Source organism: Hordeum vulgare, chromosome 3H, assembly GCF_904849725.1.
Source record: "Hordeum vulgare subsp. vulgare chromosome 3H, MorexV3_pseudomolecules_assembly, whole genome shotgun sequence".
NCBI classification, from domain to species: domain Eukaryota; kingdom Viridiplantae; phylum Streptophyta; class Magnoliopsida; order Poales; family Poaceae; genus Hordeum; species Hordeum vulgare.
In genome coordinates this window covers 124,808,304-124,833,699 of record NC_058520.1, presented here as the reverse complement: position 1 = coordinate 124,833,699, position 25,396 = coordinate 124,808,304, and positions in this window count along the sequence as shown.

Here is a 25,396-nt window from a genome sequence, read left to right as displayed (position 1 = left end):
CAAGGGATCTTCTCCTCCTGCCTCTCGCCGCCGTGTCATGCCCCCGCACGGATCGCCCCCGATGGCGACGCCGCCCGCTAGACGCCCGATCTGCCCGTGCTCCGCGGCGTACGGACGGTGAACCCCAGCGCGGCTGCAGTGCAAACACTCGCGCTCCAGCCCGCGTTTCAACGTATCGCGAGGCGCCGTAGTACATACGGATACGGAAGGGTGTAAATTTTCGGGGAGAAAACGATCTATTCTCTCTTGGGCTGGTGTATGCCGACCACGACCTGAACATGCAGGACAGACATTTTTTTTTTGAACACCAGGACAAACATGTTTGGTCGGAGGTATGAAACCGATCGCCCGTAAAAGATCCTAGAAAAACATTCGTAAGTTTCACACACACACACATGTTAAGTGGGGACACTTGGTCCTCAAAAATCGGAGATCGTGTGTGGTGGCTGCAACGCCTCCCCCTGCCCTCTGCCACGAATCTCTCCAATCCGAGTATCTACCTCAGCTGCAAGTACATGTGACGCGCTCTGGCTCAGGCTCAGGCAGAACCAGCCAAGCTGCCGCTGCCGCTGCCGCTGCAGCAGCTGCTGTGCTACACATGAGTCCATCCGGGGTTCATGGCACGCCCTGCACTGCGCCGCGCTGCGCCGCGCTGCCATCGATCTCCCTTCTCGGCGAAATCCCTCTTTCGAGCCGAAGCCGCGTGCACGACGCTCTGCGCGCGCACAGAGGCCGAGAGCAAAGCCCAAAGAGAAGGGAAAGTCGTACGCTCCTGCGGTGGACACAGTGAAAATATTAACGCTCCTCGGCCGGTCAGGTTCCGTCTCGACCTCCACAGCTACGCTGCAGGAGCGTTCGAAACGGCAGCACCTACGCGAGCGCTACAGCACGGTCACTGTGTCTGATTGCACGACGTCGTAGGCAGCATGCCGAATCAGCAGCACCGGTGCGGCTCGGTACTGTCCGCGCCTGACCCCGTGAATGCGACTGAAGGCGTAGGAGACGTGATGTATGTGGAGATGTTCCCTTTTCTTTTAAACAAGGCAAACGCTTTGCATTTTCATTAACTATAAGAGCAATTTCAACCGGACAACCATTTGACAACTGTCAGGTTCATGACTAACTTTGTCACAATTAATCTTAGATAAAGTGTGCTGTCATAAAAAGTGTGGCTAACAAAATGAACATCACAAGTATGGTAAGATTTGACAAAAAATTGAGTCTATGACATGTGGATCATATACCTATAAAAGTGTGACAAGCCACAAATGTGGTAATGAACCAAACACATGCTTAAAGTATTATGACATGACTAAGGTTAGGCGTGACAACCTTAGGCTGGGAACCAAACAACCCCGAGTCGTCCGTCGCGATCCGTTTAGATCGCCGCGGACACAAAACACACCCTAAAAGCAACTCCATCGCAACGACCAAAACAAACATCTATTTTGTCCGTTCGGGTCGCGTGTCCATGCGTCTGTACCCGTTTTTTTATTTGGGTCTGCAGATGCATCCAACAAGGCTGGATGCATTTTCTAACATGTCCACCCAACATTCTGTCGGTCACTTGGTGGGCGAACTCCCGCAGCGCCGCCTCGCAGCACCGACGAGCTCGCCTTCGCCCCGCCATGCAGCTCGCCCCTGCTCCGCGCCCGCTCCTGCTCCGCCCGTGTCGGTGCTCCACGCCCGTGCTCCGCCCGTGCCGGTGCTCCGCTTCCCCTGCTTCGCGTTCGTGCTCCGCCCCTGCCGGTGCTCTGCGTCCCTTGCATCACGGAGGAAGGAGCTGGTGGAGGCGGGCGCGGGCGCATGCAAGACCGACGGCTTGCGAAGCTACGACGGTGGCGGCCGCTACTGCTACTGCTACTACGGCGGCGACCAGCAGCGAAGACGAGGCGACGGGGACGTGCAGCGGGTGAGGGCGCGTGCAGGGCCGAGGACGAGCGCCGTGTTGTTGCTCCTCCACGCACATTCACTGATGGGTGGGACCAGGGCAGACACGAGTAGACGGGAGGAGACGACGGGAGCGTCCGCTTTTGTCCGTCGTGGACCCATTTGTGACCCATATTTGGGTTCAGTTTGGGTCAGTAACGGACATTAGGCGAACATGTTGTCCGTTTAGGTCGCCACGTTGGGCAAAGTTTTTTGTCCAAATGACCCAACGGACACGAGCAGACAAAATGGGTCGCCTGGGTGGAGTTGCTTTAAGGCCAACTCCAACACGCGACCCTATCCTGTCCGAGTATGCTCGTTTGGGTAAAACAGACAAACAACGCGACCCAACACGCATGAGCATACCCATTTTTTGTTCGTTTCATGTCCGTTTTACCCTATTTGTGGACCAAATTTAATCTCGATTTGAGGCCAAAGCAGACACATGCGAGCATTTTCTCGGCACTCCTCGTCCGGGTTGTGTCCGTTGCATGTGAGGGCTAACCCGCGTGTCATTGAAGCCCGAGGGGCCCACCCACCCATCCTTCTCTCTCCCATGGCCACCTTGAGCCCGTCCTCGTCCCGCCACCAAAGGCCGCACGCCTTTGATGCGCGCCATGCGCCACGACTTTCTTCGTCGGAAGCGCCACGTGCTCACCGCGGCCTATGCGTACGTTGAGGCGACCTCGCACCATCACCACATCATGGTCACCGTACCGACCGGGTACTCCCAGACGCCGCCAACCCTACCGGGGATGCCCGCGCCCAGGGACGTGCTCTCTGGTGGCAGGGGCGACCTCGGCCTGCTCACCATGTTGGAGGACAGCTTCAAGCGCCTCAAGTTACCATCAGCGTCGTTGTGCGCGATGCTTCCGCGGCCGCACCGTGCCCATGCCCGTGTTCCACCATGCCATGCCCATACCCGTGCCGGCGTCGGCGTCCCCTGACTATGACCAAGAGCTTGTGTTGGACGCAGCATCGTCGTGAGGCGGGCGCGCAAGCGAGGCGGCGAGCAGGCGTGACGGCATCGTCGCGAAGGCGGGCGCGCACGCGAGGCGGCGAGCAGGCGGGGTAGCGAGCGCACGCGAGCGGATAGAGTTGGACAGTATTCAGGGCGAGTTGTCGCGTTGGGCACACCCATGACTAAGCGGACACGAACATTCATTTTCCACCCCAAAGCTGCCCGAAACGGACAGAATCCGGGCAAAACGGACGTCCATTTGGGTCGTGCGCTCGAGTTGGCCTAAGGACAACTTCAACACGTGACCCCAAACGGACGCCCGGTTCGTCTGCTTTTCGTCCGTTTGGGGCACGAAAATGGACACGCCCGTCTGCTTGCTGTCATGCGAGCGTCGGTGCGCCCAGCAGGTCGGTCGCACCCCAAACGGTCTAGTCGTGGATGAGATCCCGGAACAAGCGGGCGCGGCGACGATGGATCTCTTCCCAATGGGCGCGACCACTCACCGGCCCCGACGGGACAGGCACGCGGTCCGCGGAGAGGTGTGAGTTGTTTGGGAGGTGCAAATTGCCCGACGGCAATGGCGCGCGCGTCTCCCAATACCACTGGCACAACTCCGCCTTGACATACAACCGTCGGCGAGGTGGGGCGCCGCCCGACGCGGTATGCAAGGCGGGCGGGAGAGGTGGAGGTTGAGGTGGGGTGTGGGAACGACGACGACGACCGGACGACGATCAGGCCTCGTGGTGGTACCTCGTCTGGCGGTCGGGGAACCACCCCACCATTGTCGCCGGCATAGAGGGCGGAGAGGGGGAAGGCCTAGTGTTTTGTTGTCGGGGTTCTAGAAGGCAGGACAACCAATTTAAGAAGGACGGGGACCGCGTGATGTGTGGCTGACATACGGGGCCCATCGCGCGTGCGCATTTAAGTTGGACGGTGGAAGTAGTTAGGCGGCTCGCCCGTGTCCCCGAGGAGGACGACCCGCAAGCTTGTGCACGTCCGTTTGACGCCCATGTGGACGCAAACTGAGCGCATGTTTGCCCCGGAAATGGGTCGGGATGAACGCCAAACGAACATAATTTGAGGATGTGGCCGCGCGTTGGGCCGTGTCATGTGTCTGTTTTGGCCCAATCGGACGTGGGCGGACATGATGGGGTCACCCGTTGGAGTTGGCCTAACGCATTGACCCAAACAGACACATGTCCGCCCTTTGCCCGTGCGTGATCCATTTCAAATTCAAATTTGGGTCAGATTTGCATCAGTGCGGACATGAGACAGACGCCCGCGAGGCTCCCGCCCTTATCCTCCCTCTGGCCCGCCCGTCTGTGACACACAACCACCATTTCCACCAAAAAAATTTCCCGCCCACCCCTCCCCGCGCGGGCCATGAAAGACGACGCGCCAACCCTCGCCACCGCCGGCGGCCTTGCCTCCCTCGCCTTCGTTGGGAGCCGCAGGGTGCGAAAAGGGCCGGCACCGGCCAAGAAAAAGAAGGTGATGACGCCCGTGTAGCGCGTCGAATAATCGTTGAGGAGGAAGAACCACCGGTATCAGCAAGAAGCCAGGAACGACACCGCAGCCGCATCCTCCCTCGTCGCCGCCTTAGTGAAATAGGACAACATCGTGAAGAACAGTCAGCTCGTCCACAAGGCCACGAGGGAGACCATGCTGATGCTAGGGTTAAACCATGGGAAGCATAGGCTCGTCGCCGCCGCTACGATCGCGTCCAGCACCGGCTCGTCGCCCCTTCGTCACCAACTTCCGGACTCGCCACACATGTCTTCCACGCCGTCCGCGCACGGCTTTCAGCGGCACCACCCGCAGTCCTCCTGGCTGTCCTACTCTACGGGCTCCAGTTCACGTGAGGTGAGCTTGGTCTCACCTGGCACTCCAGCCCCCGCGGGGCATCGACCTCAACGCTATGCCTGCGGTGGATCATCCTCTCGGGGTGCACAGAAACGGTCTCGCGAGCTCGCCGCGGATGCCATGAAGAATTCTCGCAACCTCTTTGGCAGAATGTAGGTTGTGGGATACGAGGCCAAGCGCGTGTTCATGGAGGGCCTCATCTTCTAAGGTGGTGGTCGTGGCATCCCTTTCGATCCCGACGAGACGCAAAGCCAAGATGGCATGGGGTACTCGTTTGATGAAGGCATCCCTTTTGATCCCGACGAGACGCAAAGCAAAGATGGCATGTGCAGACATGACCATGGCCGAGATGGCGTGACCGAACTACATTTTCATTTTATGTGCTGGCATGTGTGTCGGCTCGCTAGCAAGTGCGCCCAACTTAAAAACTGCCTATTCTTTATGTAGGCTGGCATATGTATGCCGTTAGCTCGCATATAGCCAACATGAACTCTTGACGCTGGCATGACAGCTGGCATGACTTGTGGCCGCGAACCATTTTAGTGTTAAAAATGTGTGTGTGCGGATGCAAAATGGGTCGCCCCATTGGGCGCACGGTCGACCCATTTGCAAAGGAGGGCGGACGAGCCGACCCAAACACACAAAGTGTGTGCCCGTTTGGGTTGCGCGGTTGGAGTTACTCTATGAGTATCTCCAACAGACGCGCGGTAACGCGACACACTAATTTTTTAACACCAAAATAGCGTTTTTGCGCGCGCGCATGTGTGATACCTTTAGGAGGTGCTGCAACATTTAACGCGCCGCATGTCACGCTCCTGAAGCGGCGTTACGTATATAGCACATGTCCAGCAAAAATATATTTCCCACTCAAACATAAAACCAAGAAGATCAAACATACACAAAATAAATAAACAATAAATAGTTCAACTATTATCTCGACTCAACGAAATAGTTCATGATTAATATAACAATTAGTTTATAAATAATACAACAAATAGTTCATGAATAAATACAAGAAGTAGTTTATTTTCAATAGAATAAATAATTCATAAGATCAACTCATGCGTTGCCCATTCCATGACCACCACTCCTCGATTAAATCATTTTGAAGCTCATCATGGGTTTCGGCACGTCGAATGACATGATAGGAGGCAACAAATCGGGCCACCCTCGCAGCGCTCCTCCGCACTCGTACGGGTCTTCCCATCAACTCGTACCGCGAATAATCTAAATCTTGTCCATGTTCATTCTCGATGATCATGTTATGCATGATGACACAAGCATTCATGATGTATCAAAACATCTTTTTGATCCCAAAACCTAAATAGTCCTTTCACAATAGCAAACTGGGCTTGCAAAATCCCAAAAACTCTCTCTAGATCTTTTCTAGCCGCCACTTGAGCATTGTGAAAATCAACATTTTTCTTACCTTGCGGTGCCTTCAACATCTTCACAAATGTTTGCCACCTTGGATAGATGCCATCCGCAAGATAGTAGTCATAGTTATACGTTTGGCCATTTGCTACAAACTCCACTGATGAAGTTTCAACATTTGCAATCTTAGTCATGAGTGGTGACCGTTGAAAAACGTTGATGTCATTGCAAGATCAGAGCATTCCGAAAAAGTATGCCAAATTGAAGTCTCATGATCGGCCACCGCTTCAAGGATTATAGTGGAATCTTTTTTCTGGCCGTGGAATTGTCCATGCCATGTAGAAGGAAAATTTTTCAACTCCAATGCATGCAATCTATTGGGCTCTTTGTTGAACTCCACAAGCTTTGCAGTGTCTTCAACATTGGAAGCTCTCAAATATTCCGGACCAAACTCTTGCACAATTCCAACTGCGAAGCGCTTGACAGACATGATGACTTGACTCTCACCCATGGCCAAGTGGTCATCAACTAGATCCTCTAAAATATCGTATGCCAACATACGCAAAGCGGTGGTCACATTTTGGAAGTGTTGTGTCCGAGTTCTCCGACAACATTCCTCCTTTCCTGAAAAACCGATCATGCCTCGCTAGTTTCTCCGCAAATGTGTTTGAACAATTCGATGCTCATCCTAAAACGGCGCCGAAAGTATGATGCGGGGTATGTGGGATTCTCCACAAAGTAGTTCCTCATTAATCTGTTGTGAGCATCAATCCATTCCCTCCACAATTTCTGACGACCAAAAACCAAACCACCGTGCTTTGACTTTTTGTTGACATGGATAGCTAGGATCATTAAGATATCCTCCTCCTCTTGAAGATCAAATTCTTCATCGGAAGAATCATAGGACGAACCCATCTAAAATCTTGATCTAAAACTAATTTAAACTACGAACAACATGCACTAAGTTCATCTACAAATATAAAGCAATACATACCTTGCATGTATTTTGTCAAACCCCTTGTGGACGCCGAGATGCAAACGTCCACTTGAAGTTGTTCATCGTAGGAACAGAACACTTGAGGGGCGGCGGCGAGGAGAGTAGGTAGAGGAAGAAGCGGCGACCACGAGGAGTAGCAGGGGGCGACATTGCGTTGGGGAGAGGCGGGGGAAGCGCCAACAGGAGGAGCGGGCGGAGGCTCCGGCGTGAAAAGGTTTCATATCCGACGGTTGGTGGTTCGCGCGAACGATATGTTTTTACCAGCGGACTCGAGCGGGCGCATCAAATAAGGCGTGTGCGATGCAGTTTTTCCCAGTGCGTTGGCGTGCTTTTATCGCGCGCGACATTATTGGGCGCTTGCTGGAGCACTGCTTTCGTATGTGTGTGCTATATGACCGTTTTTAGGGCACGCGACTTTTTAGCACCTCTGTTGGAGATGCTCTAAGCGAAAAACAAAAGGCATGTTTGTTCATAGTAAGATTTCACAATATTTTTCTTACTAAGCTATGGCATGTCAAAAAAAGTGTGGTGGACGAATTGGTAGTCCCAAGTATGACAAGATTGCAGAAAAGTATGTGCATATGAGTGATAAAACATATTTTTTTAAATGTTGGCAGTTGTTCTGCCAAATTCATTGATGGGGGGGAGTACAAGGAGACTTGGCAAACACCAAGCACGTGAAAGAAGATAGAAATACGAAAAACAAAAAGGAATGGTAGGAACCTAAAACTCAGCCAGGGTCAAAAGGTGTGACAGTCCCAGCTTTTGCTACAGTGATGATTGTAATTAAGCTACAGTGATCACACGCTAATGATGCCACGTCACCATGATTCCCTATCGTTGATCTCGCGTTGATTCAAAACAATTCGAATTCGAAATTTAAAAATGAAATTAAACGGGAAAAGTTATCGAATGCGAAAATAAATATGTTGGGTGAGTTATGAAAATCTCCTAACGAATTATAAAAATAAATCGGGCATTTTAAAAATTTTAAACCCTATATATTTAAAAGAGAAAATATAAAACAATAATAAATAAATAAAAGAAATAATTTAAATAATAATAATAGAAAATATAAAAAATACAAATTAAATAATAAAACAAAAAAAAACAAAAACAAAAGGCCGTGGCCAAATTGGCGAAATTGGCCGAGCCGGCCAAGCTCCCACTCGGCCCACCTAGTGGTGGGGTATAAAGCCCCCCATGAGGGCATCTAACCTAGCGCTACTCCCTTCTCTCCCTGCCCATCGCCGCTCCACCCACGACCGGCCCCATCCCCCACCTTCCTCCCGGTCTCTCCCCTCACGAGACCAACCCCCTGCCTCCTGTCGCCCTCCCCCGTCCCCACGTTCTCCCATCGCCCCGCACGCTCCCACCTCTCTCCCTCCTCTCGGTCTCCCTCCCCATGCCCCTGGTTCCTGTCCACCTCGCTCCACCCATCCTCCCTGGCCCGGCCTCCCCCGAGGCTCCCTCTTCCCCGCCGGTCAGACCCCCTGCCTCCACCCACTGCGCCGCCCCTGCCCCCCACCTCCGGCGCAGCACCTCCCCGGTGGCGCCCCATCGTGAGGCCTCCCCTCACCGGCCCCTTCGGGCCTCTCCTCGGCCGTCCCTCCTTCGCAACCGGCGACCCTTCCCCACGCGCCGATCCTCACCAGTACGAGTGCCCCTCCGGCGGCTCTCCGGCGGCCGCCTCGCCTCCTCCGGGCCGGATCCGGCCGACCTGGCCCCCCTGCATCATCGGAGCCTCCTCAACGTCATCACCACCACCAGGAAGCTCCTCCTCGCTAGAACCGCGCCGACTCCCCATGCACTCCGGCTTCATCGGGCCTTCCCGTCAACGCCGTTGAGCTCCGGGCCCCGACCATCCACTCCTCCTCCCTCTCCCGGTTCCGTTCGGCGATCACCGCCTCGTTCCGGCGCCGTTGAGCTCCAGGTGGTGGAGGTGGATTTGCCTCCTCTCTCGGTGTTGAGAGAGTCTGTTGTTAACACATAGGTGTTTTTGAGAGAGAGGTTAGAGATGAAAAGAAAAACAAAAAAAATGATATATGTATAATGCATGTATGTATTGCGTATGTTTGTATCCCATATGTATGTATGAAATATTATGTTGTATGCATGTATATAAGGAAAATACTTTATGTATATATGTGTGTATGTGGCTTATGTCACTTACCGGTGGGGCCAAACCCCCACTCCCACTAACAGGGAGGCCCCACACGCTGTTAAAATGAAAATGAAAATGAAAATTAAAAATATGTTTTTTATTAAATAAATAAATCAATAAATAATTAGATATATTATTTAATTAATTACTTAATTAATTAAATGGATAATTAAGTAGTTAGAATAATTAGAGTATGACACGTGGGTCCCCCACTAAATTAATCTGATTAATTAATAATTAACCTTAATTAAAAACTGAATTTATGATGCATGGGACCCACTCGTCACTTGACCAGTCAACTGCTGATGTCAGCGTGACATCATGCTGATGTCATAATTGCATTTAATCAATTTAATTAAATATGTTTTTAATTCCTAAATAATTAATAAAACTTTAAAAATTAATATTAAATAAACCGTAAGTGAGACCAAAATATTTTCAACATCAAAGTTGATCAGCGGAACGAGATGAACCCGGATACACGGTCTATTCGTTTGTCACGCGTACCTAGCATAGCAAACGTGGAACTTTTCCATCGTTTTCCGTCTGACCCGTAGTAGTCCGAGACCATGAAAATATCGTCAGATATTTTTCTGACCTGTCTATGACGGATGTTGCTGCGTTAGCTCATGCCTAGTCTGCAAATTGCCATGTCATGCTTAGTGTTGCACCTCTTGCTGTTATTTATTGTTTCTCCCCCCTCTTCTTACCGGTAGACCCCGAGACTGACGCTGCTGCTGGGGACACCTACAACCCTGCCGACCAGCCCTTTGCGGGAGAGCAGCAAAGCAAGCAAACTCCCTTGATCATCCCTATATCGCCTATGTCTTTCTCCCTGATGCTTGCATTAGTATTTTGCTACTGTTGTAGTTAGCTCCTATATCTGATGCATAGCCTATTTTTGATGAACTGCTACTTTCAGTACTGTACTTTAAATCTGCTTAGTATAGGTGGAGCAGTCATCCCTTCTGACCTTGTAGTCCAGTTGCCCCGCTTTGTTTTCAAATCTCGATCCCTGATCGACGAGCCAGACCCGACACAGCACATACACCCCCCTTAGTTGTACGACGCTAGAGAGATACTATCGGGTACCGAGGATGACACCTCGCTAAGTACTCGTGATGATATCTGTAATGCCCCAAGTGTAAAACCTACCCTATTTGGACCTACTTCATGTGGGACCACCTTGTCTTTGATATGAGAGTGTCCTATGCTTGGATGATTTCATGTGTCCTTTTATTTCTTCCCTTGCTTGCATGCATATCATATCATTTCATGTGTTAGGTGTTGGTGCATGTGGTCATATGATTCCATGTGGTGCTTTTAATCTTGTGGTCATGTATCTTGTGATTTCATGTGTTGATATATCTTGTGATGATGTGGTGTGAAGTAATGAGGGTGTGGTGCTTGGCATCATTTTCAAACCCCCTTGTGTAGTTTCAAACCCTTTTATTTTTTCCCCAAGTTCAAATCCTTTTGCTCCTTTGTTGTTATAAAAATGTTACACCTTTAGAGCATTGTAGTTGGTATGTGGGTTTGAAGCAGAGGGGTTTTTAAACTTATTTTGTTTGGGGTTTTTCCTTTATTTTCAGATTATTTTAATCTGATTGACAATTATTTTTAGTTGTAAAAAAATCATTTTGGTATTTTAGAAAATTGGAGCATAATTCCCTTGTGCCCAGGAGTATTTGTTTTTATTTTTTCTTAGGCCTTAGTTTTTCTTGGGGTTTTATTTGCTGTGGTGGTGTTTTTAAATTGGAGAGGGCCAAGTTCCCTCTTCTCTCCCTGGCATTTGTGGCCCATTACCTCCCTGGACCAAGTCCCTTCGCGCGAGCAGCCCGCTCGACGTCCCTCGTCTTCCTCCTGGCGACGTCACGCTCGTACGATCAAAGCTCCACCTCCCGATCTCACTTCCCCTAGATCTGGTGGGTCCGAGCTCGCCTCCAGAGTCGTTATAAGGAGCCCGTAGCCTCCCCGCAACCCTAGGGCGTCGCTTTTCCCTCCCCTCGTCCCTCGCGCCGCCAAGACAGGAACCTGCAGGCCGCCATGAGAGGAGCTCGTTGAGCTCGCAGCGGCCGCAGGAGAAGTCGCCACGCCCCGTCAGCAGTGCCAGGAGGGCGCGGTGGCCGAGGAGGCCGCGTTCCCGCAACCACCCATCGATGTCCTCGACCTCCTCGACGTCCTCGTCGTCCGCGTCTTCCCCGGCCGGCCACCTCCTCTGCATCGGCTTGCTCCCCCTCCTTCCTCTCCGTTCGTACCCGTAGGTGAGCGAGGTGAGCTGATGTGCCTTTCCTTCGCTCCCCCTCTCGGCGTAGCATGCGTAGGAGAGGAGAGACCGACGTGTGCCGGAGTAGACGGTAGCCCGACGTCGTTGCAGCAGCAGCAGCTCCGGTGCAGTTTCGGGGTGCCAAGCGGGCACCTTTTCCCGTACTCAGTTCGGGAATGGAACCCTGGGGCCCCCGCGTTCCCCGCCGAGGGTCCTCCCTGCCGTAGGTGGTCGAGAGAGGAGCCGCCAGCTCCCTCTGGTTCGGCCGCCGGCGGGACTCCTCCTAGCAGCAGAGAGGCTTCTTCTGTTTCCACAACACGATAGTGCCAGTAGTCGATCTGCAGCGTGGTGGTAGTGGTAGTGCTGTCAGTGCCTGTCCTGTAGGAGGGCGTGGGTTCGAGTCCCCCCTCGGCACCTTCTTTTTGGGTTTTGTATTGATTTCGGTTTAGTGTACTGCAGGGAAGCCTTACCCTGCTTTTTCCACCTCCCTTGTCACAGCAGTAGCAGCAGCGCAGTGGATGGGTGTGGTGTGTTGCACCAGGGGCTCTGGGTTCGAATCCCAGAGAGACCCCAATTCTTTTTCCCTTTTCTTTCTTCCTGTTTTTTTTGTTGTGTTCCCTTACTTTGTTTGCTACTCCATGCCTAGGTCAATGGGGAACATATGCCTTATATATTTTTTACCTCCCTGTTATTTGATGGAGGAGTAAGAGAGAGCATGTATGTAGGATTCATGTGTGTTAGGGTAGATGTGTAGATTTGCGTGTGTGCGTGTGTGCTTGAGGGTGAGTGTGTGTGCAAGTGTGTGTGTAACCCCACACACATGCTTGTGCAATTGCACAAGTCCTTGAGTTTAAACCTTGGTGGTGGTAGTTTTGTGTATGTGATTGTGTTTCCCTTATGCTTGGAGTTGGGATCTTGCACCATGTGGTGCTAGTGTGATTGTTGTGTGTGTGTGTGGACCTTCCCACCTTTTCAAGTTGTGCACCTCCTCATGTTTAATATGAGAGAGAGCATGTTGTGTGTGGGGTTGGCTTGTGATAAGTCTTGGTGTAGTTGATGTGCATGACACAAACATGGGGTTCAAACCCCCATGTCACTTTGTCATTGTGCACATGAACTCTACCTTTGTAGTAGTTGTCTTAGGAGAGTACTTTATGGAGTTGCATATTCAGTTTTGTTGCAAGTTGGATCTTTGATTCCATGGAATAGGTGGAGCCCAAGGGCATGAGTTTTTGTGTGTTAGTAGTAGGGGTTTTGCTCTACACCATAGTGGTGTCAATTACCTCTTGGTGTTATGTGTGTGCAAACTATGCCTAGACAAAGTGGGCATGTGGCTGAAAAATTCCAGATTAGTGAACTCTGAAATTTCACCAAGTCTGGGATGCTAGAAACATTTTCTTCTCTTATAGATGAGGATGTGCTGGTCATTCTGTTGATAACTAGCCTTAGTTCAGTGCTATGATTTTGAACCTGGTATGTTTGTGAAGCTCCCTGTCCAAATTCAAATCATTTGGAGTCCAGTAGGTTGTGTTTTGATTGCTGTCCAAAAGCTTCAGAACAGAGACAGAAACTCAGGTGCAGGAAATTTCACTAAGTCCCTGAGATCTGATGGTTTTGGGAAAGTTTGTGGCCTTTCATCTTCTAGAGTTTAATTCCTTTTGCTGTGATTCTTGCTGGTGCTCGTAGTGTTCTTGGTTGGCAACAGGCACATATATTATTTGTCATGTTTGAAGACCTGTAGCTATGTTGCATGCAGCTCGCAAATAGCTAAGATGCAGTTTATGGCAGATTATATAGTTTTGTCATTTTGATCAAAGTGTGTGCTTAATTGTTGTTGTGTTGTTCTTTCTTGCTCCAATCCATTCATGTTGGGTTGTTACATGTCTTGGCAACCTGGGAATACCAGATTTGTGCCAATTGTGAGTGTGGTGTTGAATCTTCCACGTAGAGCTTCATATCTTGTTCCGTTGATTCCCGTTGATCCGTAGCTCCGTTTGCAATGTTCTTTAGATGGTTTTGCATCGTTTTCACGAGCCGCATCTGTTCATGTCATTCTCATGCATGTCAAAATAGCTTAGTGCACAGTACTGTCCAGAAACTTGCAGTAGTTTATTTTGCTTGTGCTAGTGATAGAAATAGTGGTGCATGCTCAATTTTCATCTCATGCATCATGTGAGTGTTGCATCTTGTGGTGCTGCTGTTCATTGGCTGTTATTCTTATGTTGGGTAGCACCGGGATTGGAGAACGAATACGTGGAGTCAGGAGAGTACGTGCAGGACGAACCAGAACCATTCCAAGCTGAGGATATCACACGCAAGATGATATGACCTTGATTCCATCTCTAGACTTGTTATGCTAGTTTTTGTTTCCATGTATTAGATCTCGCTGCCTACCACTGAAATTAAATTGCCTCTTCATATGCCATGAGCCCAAACACCGTACTCCTTCCTAGCAAACTTGTGTGGCTAAGTAGGCTTGCTCAGCTACTAATGTTAGCATTGTTAGTTGCAGGTGCTTTGCCTCATGTGATAACATGATCTTGATATCATTATCTTAAATTCTGTTATTTATTTAATGCACCTATATATTTGGTAAATGACGGGAGGCCTAGCCTTTTGCCGGGTACTTTGTTCCGTTATTGCCGCCTTAGTTACCGGTTACCGGTGTTTGATTCCATAATGATCGCTCCTAACACGTTCGGGGTTGTTATGGGGACCCCCTCGATAAATCGCGTAGTGCTAAGGCTTGTCCGGCAGGACCCATCATTGGTGTTAATTTGCTAACAACTTAATAATAATCTGCATAGGGAGTAGCTATCCCGAGGAGTTTAATCAACAACCCGGGCCAGTGCTCCTCATGAGTGTTGGTCCAAACCAGAGCAACTTATTACGCTCCCCGGGGCAACTCGGTGTTTTGGCGTGGTAACCATCGCTCATCTGGCGTGTCGTGAGACTGAGATACGCGGCTCTTATCAGGGCCGTTGACACGTCGGGAGGTCCTGCTAGTCTTGTCTTACCTTAGCGGTATATCTTGCGTATAGGAATCCCAGTGAAGCTTTGGGTTCCCCCAGAGTTGAGGTTTTCCTCTAAGGAATCCGACGAGATCACGAGATTCGTGATAGAGGATGCCTTTGCGGCCTGTGTTCGTTTGTTATGGACTAGTTGGAGCACCCCTGCAGGGTTTAATCTTTCCGAAAGCCGTGCCCGCGGTTATGTGGCAACTTGGAATATTTTGTTAACATCCGGTATTAGAGAACTTAAACATAAATAAATAAAACTGCCAACTGTGTGCGTAACCGTGACTGTCCCTTCGAAGATCCCTCTCCGATCGGGAACACGGTGGGGTTATGAATGCCGTAGGTAGGTGTTCAGGATCACTTACTGATCAAGTAGCTCCGACCGTTAGCGTAGACCACCTTCACTTCTATTTTGCGTAAGTTAGCCACCTATTCAAGCATAGGATGCTGTAGCCTGATACACTTTACCCCTACCTTACCCAATAACATGACTAGTTCTGGCACCAAGGTCTTAGATTGCTGAGTCCCCGTGACTCGCGGATTCCTCCGAAACTCCCAGCAGGTACAGTATCCCAGAGGCAGATGATCCCGACGTCACCCAGCTGGCGTGGCAGTACGACGAGGAGACAGACCGCCTCTACGTGAACTATCCAGAGGACTGAGGCGTGGTCGTGATCGTGGGCCTGCAGCAGGGTAGCATAGCATTTTCCATGTTTTGTAGTCTGTAGTGGAACTACCTTGATTGCATCTGTGTTGTACTCTGAGTTATTAATAAGAAGACAGTTGAATCCCGAATTGTCTACTTTTATTATTATTTGTGCTATGTTAATTGCTTGCGAAACGCTTAGATGCGCTTCTTTCCTATTCGGGGGCCTCGACCCCCAGATCGGAAAGGACCGCATCTTGGTCGTTACAAGTTGGTAATCAGAGCCTTACGACCATAGGAGCCTTTGTGTGATCATATTTGGCCGAGTCGAGTCTAGAAAATGTTTTGAGTCGTAGTTATATCGGAGAGTAGGATTGTTTTTGTCCTCTTCTATGCTCTGGTGAGGTTTCCGTCTTAGGATGTCTTTAACTCTACTCCTTTTCTCGCTCAAATTTTTTTAGGATCACGCGGGTATTTGTGAAATCTATATGATTTCGATGTGACGGAATCATGTCCTGGTGCCTCCTATCTGCTCTAAGTATCAGGGGAGTTGAGCTCCAGGGATTATCGCGCACATCGCCATCATTCAAATTTCTGAGTATCTAAGAACGGAGGGTGTTCGTTATTGCTTCAATACGGGTAATGGTGAGATAACCCCGATGTCCCCAGTACTGGTGTAGATTGTTCGGGGGTACTACCACACTTTGTATCGTTCTGATCACGAGGATCTGTTGTAGATGAAGGTCCGAGATGCTGGTTGTGTGTTGAAGGATGTGATACAGGTGACGGGTTAGTTTAGGAGTTGTGTGAAATACTCCTTGTATCCGTGTACCTCATTGCATGACCAATTATTTCGGGAATTCATAGGTGGGAATTCAAGTAGTTACTTATTGGACAATCTTCCAACAAATGCTTGATGTTAGGTTGGGTTCGACATCTAGTGGATTCGTTTATTCACGGTCAACTTACAACGTTACACGTTGTGTCTTAAAGAGTCCTTGTAGCTTGCTATGACTCGGGGACGCTTCGTATGTCGGGTGCACTGCCTTGCACTTGATGGCTACTGCAAAATCGAGCCCGTGCGATCCTGTCCATGAAAATATCGGACGAAATCTTTTTCATGAGTTTGTTCTGGCTAATTGCAGTCCGCATCGTTTGTTTTGTTGAACTAGGTGGGATATCTAGTGGTATCTTATAGTACTATCTTCCTACAGACGCTTGATTGAGTTTGGGAAATCTCGATCATATGTTTGTTCCGAGCAGTTCTAGCTCACACTTGGTTGCAGTGGTCCTTATCGGAATTTGGTCGTCTGTTACTTTGAGGATGCACTCTTGCTATGTTGATCGAGTGCAATGCTAAATTCTATTCAGATATCCTGTCTTTTGATTCAGCAATATCTTCAATTATTCTGTGGACTAATATGTTGTCCGTCTTCAGGATGGCTCCACCAACTCGTCAGACCCCAGCGCGTGAGGATATGCCGCCTCCACCTCCTCCTCCGCCTCCGTCGCCGCCTCCTCCTGCAGAGGCCTGGCAGGCGATGATTGCAGCTACTAATGCAAACACTCAGATGCTATTGCAGTTGATCCAGGAGAGAGCCAATCATCAGCAGGGCAATTTCCAGCAGGGTGGCAATCACTTCGCCAGTCTGAGTTAGTTCCTGTCAAACCAGCCTAAGATGTTCACTTCTTGCGACCAACCGTTTGATGCGGAAGATCGGATCCGTGATATGAACAAGCATTTCGAGTGTAGCAATGTGCGTCCGGAGGACTATGTCAAGTTTGCAACGTTTCAGTTGAAGGGGCAGGCTTCTATTTGGTGGCAGCAGCTTAAGGACTCCAGAGGTGGTAGGGTGTTGTCTTGGGACGAGTTTTGTCGTGACTTCAGGTCCCACTACATTCCTTCCAGTTTTGTTGAGGAGATGCGTGAGAAGTTCAGGCGTTTGAAGCAGGGCAGCAATTCTGTGTACAAGTACAATGTCGAGTTCCACGAGCTGGCCCGTTACACGTTGCAGGATGTCCCGGATCAGAAGAGCAAGATCTATCAGTTCAGGGGTGGCTTAAAGGAGGATTTGCAGTTAGCACTTGCTTTGCACGATCCTGAGGAGTTTGATAAGTTCTACAACTTAGCTCTCCGAGCAGAGGCAGCCTTGCTCAGGGTGGAGAACTCCAAGAAGCGCTTCAGAGATTCCAGCTCTTCCTCGACTCAGGTGGTTCAGAAGCAACACAGGTTTTGGGTTTCTCCTCCTCCTCCTCGGCACTCGCAGCAGCCGAAGCACTCAGGTGGACGTGGTTCTTCCCACCCACCCAACCCTGGCTTCCAGCAGAGATACCAACATCAGAAGCAAGGGCCTCCTCAGATTCAGTTCCGGCAGCCAGCAGATGTCATTTGTCACAAATGTGGGTAGAAGGGTCACTGTGCCAACAAATGCACTTCTCAGCTCCGTCTGCCGCCTCCTCCTCCACGCAAGCCTCCAAGCAATGCTCTTGTGAAGTTCAACCCCAGATCAGCTCGGGTCAACATGGTGAATGCAGCTGAGGCAGAAAATTCATCGGATGTGATCATGGGTAATCTCCTAGTCAATGATTTTCCTGCTAAAGTCTTGTTTGATTCTGGTGCTTCGCATTGCTTCATCTCCAAGCCTTTCTTAGCTAAGCATGATATTCGTGCAATTCATTTGGATAGTCCCTTCCGTGTGGTTTCTCCGGGCATGCGCATGAGTTCGTCATGAGGGTTCCGGATGCTTCTGTCAAGATAGGCAGTTATTCTTTTCTGGCGTCGCCTATTGTCTTGGGCAAGTCCGACATTGATCTGATCCTTGGTATGGACTGGTTGGCCATGAACAAGGCATCAATTGATTGTGAAGCTAAAGAAGTCAAGCTCACCCACTCTTTGGAGGATGTGATTATATTCGCTGCACGCGATGACACAATCCGCTTGTTCTCCTTGAATGAAAAGGGTGAGATCAATCCTATTGAGCAAGTTCCTGTGGTCTGCGAATATCAAGATGTGTTTCCTGAAGAGCTTCCAGGCATGCCTCCGCACCGTGAAGTTGAGTTCGTCATTAAGCTTGAGCCAGGCACAGAGCCAGTGTGCAAACGACCGTACAAGCTAGGTCCAGAAGAGTTGAAGGAACTCAAGAGGCAACTCGATGAGCAGGAGCGTTTGGGTTTGATCAGACCAAGCTCGTCTCCGTGGGGATGTGGTGTTCTATTTGTCAAGAAGAAGGATGGTTCGGACCGGCTGTGTGTCGATTACCGCCCATTGAACAAGAAGACAATAAAGAACCAATATCCACTTCCGAACATAAATGAGTTGTTCGAACAGCTGAAAGGTGCTAAAGTATTATCCAAGCTTGATCTCAGAATGGGCTATCATCAGATTCGCATTTGCGAGGAAGACATTCCGAAGACGGCATTTAGGACTAGTTTTGGCTCGTATGAGTATATGGTCATGTCTTTTGGTCTGGCTAATGCTCCTCCGACTTTTTGCCGTTTGATGAACTATATTTTCTCACCATTCAAGAATGAGTTTGTCTTGCTCTATCTCGACGACATTCTGGTCTTCTCTGAGGATGAGGAAGAACATGAGAACCATCTCAGGTTGGTGCTTGATAAACTGAGAGAATACAAGCTGTATGCCAAGTTTTCCAAGTGCGAGTTCTGGCTAAAAGAAGTGGTTTATCTTGGGCATATTATCTGTGCCAAGGGCATTAAGGTTGACCCGTCCAAGGTTCAAGCCATTGTTGAATGGGAACCTCCGCAGAATGTGAAGCAGCTTCGAAGCTTTCTCGGTCTTGCTGGATATTGCAGAAGATTCGTCGAGAACTTCTCCAAAATCGCCAAGCCGCTCTCTAGTCTTCTTCAGAAGGGTGTCAAGTATGTTTGGTCTCCAAAGTGTCAACTGGCTTTCGATACACTCAAAGAGAAGCCTATCTCCACTCCGGTATTGGCTCCTCCGGATGATTCCAAGCCGTACCAGGTCTTTTGCGATGCTTCTCTCCAGGGTTTTGGTGCAGTCTTGATGCAAGATAGGAAGGTGGTTGCTTATACCTCCAGGCAGCTGAAGCCTGCGGAGAAGAACTATCCGGTGCATGATCTCGAGCTAGCAGCTGTTGTGCACGCCTTGATGACTTGGAGACATCTCTTGTTGGAACGTAAGGTTGAAGTTTTCACCGATCACAAGGGCCTCAAGTATATCTTCACTCAGCCTAACTTGAATCTTCGGCAAACACGTTGGGTGGAAATGCTCCAGGATTTTAATCCGAGTGTTGAGTACACGCCAGGCAAGGCAAACGTTGTGGCAGATGCATTGAGCAGGAAGGCATATTGCAACAGTCTGATTCTGCAACCTCTCCAGCCGTGTCTTTCTGAGTCTTTCAGGAAGCTCAATCTTCAGCTGGTTCCTCAGGGCTTTCTTGTGAACCTTCAGGTCTCTCCTACCTTGGAAGATCAGGTCAGAGCAGCTCAGCTACTTGACGCTATGGTGAAGAAGGTCAAGATTGGCCTGGGAAAGAGTCTCCCCAAGTATAAGTGTTTCACTGTTGATGCCACGGAGACTTTGTTTTTCGAGGACCGCCTTGTCGTCCCGAAAGGTGATCTCAGGAAGGTGATCATGGAAGAAGCTCATAACTCTCTGCTCTCTATTCATCCGGGAAGTTCCAAAATGTACCATGACTTGAAGCAGACTTTCTGGTGGACCCGTATGAAACGTGAAATTGCACAATTCGTAAACGAGTGTGATGTATGTCGAAGGGTGAAAGCAGAACATCAAAGACCAGCGGGCTTCTTGCAGCCTTTGCCGATTCCCGAGTGGAAGTTCGATCACATTGAGATGGACTTCGTCACCGGGTTTCCGAAGTCCAAGAAGGGCAATGATGCTATCTTCGTCGTCAACGACAAATTGAGTAAAGTGGTGCATTTCCTTCCAGTCAAGGAGTCCATTTCAGCAGCTCAACTGGCAGAGTTGTACACCTCGAGGATTGTCTCTTTGCACGGCGTACCTATGATGATCTCATCAGATCGCGGAAGTATCTTCACTTCCAAGTTCTGGGACTCCTTTCAGTCTGCTATGGGCACGAAGATCCGCTTCAGCACAGCGTTCCATCCTCAGACTAGTGGTTAAGTGGAGAGAGTGAATCAAGTTCTTGAGGATATGCTGAGAGCCTGTGTTATCTCTTTTGGCATGAAGTGGGAGGATGGTGTGCCTTTCGCGGAGTTCTCGTATAACAACAGTTATCAAGCTAGTTCTGGCAAGGCTCCATTTGAAATTCTCTATGGCAGGAAGTGTCGTACTCCGCTCAACTGGTCCCAGACAGGCGAGCGTCAGATCCTTGGCAATGATATGATAGAAGAAGCTGAGGAGATGTGTCGGATCATTCGCGACAACCTCAGAGCAGCTCAGTCCCGCCAGAAGAGCTATTACGATAGCAAGCACCGTGACATGTCGTATGAGCTTGATGATTTTGTCTATCTCAAGGTGTCGCCTATGAAGGGTATGCAGCGCTTTGGCATCAAAGGCAAGCTTGCGCCTCGTTTCGTTGGTCCGTTCAGAGTGGTTGGCAAGAGGGGCGACCTTGCATACCAGCTCGAGCTTCCGTCAACCTTTGAAAATGTCCATGATGTGTTCCATGTTTCTCAGCTTCGGAGGTGTTTCAAGACCCCCGAACGCACTGTGCATCTTCAAGATATCGATCTTCAACCTGACCTTTCTTATCATGAGCATCCAGTTGCGGTTCTCGAGGCGACTGAGCGCAAGACCCGTAACAAGACTGTCAAGTTTCTCAAAGTGAAGTGGTCACACCATTCCGATAAAGAGGCTACGTGGGAACGCGAGGATCACCTCCGTTCCGAATTTCCCGACTTCTTTCAGTCTTAGATCTCGAGGTCGAGATCTTCTTTGTAGTGTGGGAGAGTTTGTAATGCCCCAAGTGTAAAACCTACCCTATTTGGACCTACTTCATGTGGGACCACCTTGTCTTTGATATGAGAGTGTCCTATGCTTGGATGATTTCATGTGTCCTTTTATTTCTTCCCTTGCTTGCATGCATATCATATCATTTCATGTGTTAGGTGTTGGTGCATGTGGTCATATGATTCCATGTGGTGCTTTTAATCTTGTGGTCATGTATCTTGTGATTTCATGTGTTGATATATCTTGTGATGATGTGGTGTGAAGTAATTAGGGTGTGGTGCTTGGCATCATTTTCAAACCCCCTTGTGTAGTTTCAAACCCTTTTATTTTTTTCCCCCAAGTTCAAATCCTTTTGCTCCTATGTTGTTATAAAAATGTTACACCTTTAGAGCATTGTAGTTGGTATGTGGGTTTGAAGCAGAGGGGTTTTTAAACTTATTTTGTTTGGGGTTTTTCCTTTATTTTCAGATTATTTTAATCTGATTGACAATTATTTTTAGTTGTAGAAAAATCATTTTGGTATTTTAGAAAATTGGAGCATAATTCCCTTGTGCCCAGGAGTATTTGTTTTTATTTTTTCTTAGGCCTTAGTTTTTCTTGGGGTTTTATTTGCTGTGGTAGCGTTTTTAAATTGGAGAGGGCCAAGTTCCCTCTTCTCTCCCTGGCATTTGTGGCCCATTACCTCCCTGGCCCAAGTCCCTTCGCGCGAGCAGCCCGCTCGACGTCCCTCGTCTTCCTCCTGGCGACGTCAGGCTCGTACGATCAAAGCTCCACCTCCCGATCTCCCTTCCCCTCGATCTGGTGGCTCCGAGCTCGCCTCCCGAGTCGTTATAAGGAGCCCGCAGCCTCCCCACAACCCTAGGGCGCCGCTTTTCCCTCCCCTCGTCCCTTGCGCCGCCAAGACAGGAACCTGCAGGCCGACATGAGAGGAGCTCGTTGAGCTCGCAGCGGCCGCAGGAGAAGTCGCCTCGCCCCGTCAGCAGTGCCAGGAGGGCGCGGTGGCCGAGGAGGCCGCGTCCCCGCAGCCACCCGTCGACGTCCTCGTCGTCCGCGTCTTCCCCGGTCGGCCACCTCCTCTGCATCGGCTCGCTCCCCCTCCTTCCTCTCCGTTCGTTCCCGTAGGTGAGCGAGGTGAGCTGTAGTGCCTTTCCTTCGCTCCCCCTCTCGGCGTAGCATGCGTAGGAGAGGAGAGACCGACGCGTGCCGGAGTAGACGGTAGCCCGGCGTCGTTGCAGCAGCAGCAGCTCTGGTGCAGTTTCGGGGTGCCAAGCGGGCACCTTTTCCCGTACTCAGTTCGGGAATGGAACCCCTGGGGCCCCCGCGTTCCCCGCCGAGGGTCCTCCCTACCGTAGGTGGTCGAGAGAGGCGCCGCCAGCTCCCTCTGGTTCGGCCGCCGGCGGGACTCCTCCTAGCAGCAGAGAGGCTTCTTCTGTTTCCACAACACGATAGTGGCAGTAGTCGATCTGCAGCGTGGTGGTAGTGGTAGTGCTGTCAGTGCTTGTTGCCTGTAGGATGGCGTGGGTTCGAGTCCCCCCCTCGGCACCTTCTTTTTGGGGTTTGTATTGATTTCGGTTTAGTGTATTGCAGGGAAGCCTTACCCTGCTTGTTCCACCTCCCTTGTCACAGCAGTAGCAGCAGCGCAGTAGATGGGTGTGGTGTGTTGCACCAGGGGCTCTGGGTTCGAATCCCAGAGAGACCCCAATTCTTTTTCCCTTTTCTTTCTTCCTGTTTTTTTTGTTGTGTTCCCTTACTTTGTTTTCTACTCCATGCCTAGGTCAATGGGGAACATATGCCTTATATATTTTTTACCTCCCTGTTATTTGATGGAGGAGTAAGAGAGAGCATGTATGTGGGGTTCATGTGTGTTAGGGTAGATGTGTAGATTTGTGTGTGTGTGAGTGTGTGCTTGAGGGTGAGTGTGTGTGCAAGTGTGCGTGTAACCCCACACACATGCTTGTGCAATTGCACAAGTCCTTGAGTTTAAACCTTGGCGGTGGTAGTTTTGTGCATGTGAGTGTGTTTCCCTTATGCTTGGAGTTGGGATCTTGCACCATGTGGTGCTAGTGTGATTGTTGTGTGTGTGTGTGGACCTTCCCACCTTTGCAAGTTGTGCACCTCCTCATGTTTAATATGAGAGAGAGCATGTTGTGTGTGGGGTTGGCTTGTGATAAGTATTGGTGTAGTTGATGTGCATGACACAAACATGGGGTTCAAACCCCCATGTCACTTTGTCATTGTGCACATGAACTCTAACTTTGTAGTAGTTGTCTTAGGAGAGTACTTTATGGAGTTGCATATTCAGTTTTGTTGCAAGTTGGATCTTTGATTCCATGGAATAGGTGGAGCCCAAGGGCATGAGTTTTTGTGTGTTAGTAGTAGGGGTTTTGCTCTACACCATAGTGGTGTCAGTTACCTCTTGGTGTTATGTGTGTGCAAACTATGCCTAGACAAAGTGGGCATGTGGCTGAAAAATTCCAGATTAGTGAACTCTGAAATTTCACGAAGTCTGGGATGCTGGAAACATTTTCTTCTCTTATAGATGAGGATGTGCTGGTCATTCTGTTGAGAACTAGCCTTAGTTCAGCGCTAGTATTTTGAACCTGGTATGTTTGTGAAGCTCCCTGTCAAATTTCAAATCATTTGGAGTCCAGTAGGTTGCGTTTTGATTGCTGTCCAAAAGCTTCAGAACAGAGACAGAAACTCAGGTGCAGGAAATTTCACTAAGTCCGTGAGATCTGATGGTTTGGGAAAGTTTGTGGCCTTGTATCTTCTAGAGTTTAATTCCTTTTGCTGTGATTCTTGCTGGTGCTTGTAGTGTTCTTGGTTGGCAACAGGCACATATATTATTTGTCATGTTTGAAGACCTGTAGCTATGTTGCATGCAACTCCCAAATAGCTAAGATGCAATTTATGGCAGATTATATAGTTTTGTCATTTTGACCAAAGTGTGTGCTTAATTGTTGTTGTGGTGTTCTTTGTTGCTCCAATCCATTCATGTTGGGTTGTTACATGTCTTGGCAACCTGGGAATACCAGATTTGTGCCAATTGTGAGTGTGGTGTTGAATCTTCCATGTAGAGCTTCATATCTTGTTCCGTTGATTCCCGTTGATCCGTAGCTCCGTTTGCAATGTTCTTTAGATGGTTTTGCATCGTTTTCACGAGCCGCATCTGTTCATGTCATTCTCATGCATTCCAAATTAACTTAGTGCACAGTTCTGTCCAGAAACTTGCAGTAGTTTATTTTGCTTGTGCTAGTGATAGAAATAGTGGTGCATGCTCAATTTTCATCTCATGCATCATGTGAGTGTTGCATCTTGTGGTGCTGCTGTTCATTGGCTGTTATTCTTATGTTGGGTAGCACCGGGATCGGAGAACGAATACGTGGAGTCAGGAGAGTACGTGCAGGACGAACCAGAACCATTCCAAGCTGAGGATATCACAGGCAAGATGATATGACCTTGATTCCATCTCTAGACTTGTTATGCTAGTTTTCGTTTCCATGTCTTATTGCTCGCTGCCTAGCACTGAAATTAAATTGCCTCTTCATATGCCATGAGTCCAAACACTGTACTCCTTCCCAGCAAACTTGTGTGGCTAAGTAGGCTAGCTCAGCTACTAATGTTAGCATTGTTAGTTGCATGTGCTTTGCCTGATGTGATAACATGAGCTTGATATCATTATCTTAAATTATGTTATTTATTTAATGCACCTATATATTTGGTAAATGACGGGAGGCCTAGCCTTTTGCCGGGTACTTTGTTCCGTTATTGCCGCCTTAGTTACCGGTTACTGGTGTTTGATTCCATAATGATCGCTCCTAACACGTTCGGGGTTGTTATGGGGACCCCCTCGATAAATCGCGTAGTGCTAAGGCTTGTCCGGCACGACCCAACATTGGTGTTAATTTGCTAACAACTTAATAATAATTTGCATAGGGAGTAGCTACCCCGAGGACTTTAATCAACAACCCGGGCCAGTGCTCCTCATGAGTCTTGGTCCAAACCAGAGCAGCTTATTACGCTCCCCGGGGCAACTCGGTGTTTTGGCGTGGTAACCATCGCTCATCTGGCGTGTCCTGAGACTGAGATACGCGGCTCTTATCAGGGCTGTCGACACGTCGGGAGGTCCTTCTAGTCTTGTCTTACCTTAACGGTATATCTTGCGTATAGGAATCCCAGTGAAGCTTTGGGTTCCCCCAGAGTTGAGGTTTTCCTCTAAGGAATCTGACGAGATCAAGGGATTCGTGATAGAGGATGCCTTTGCG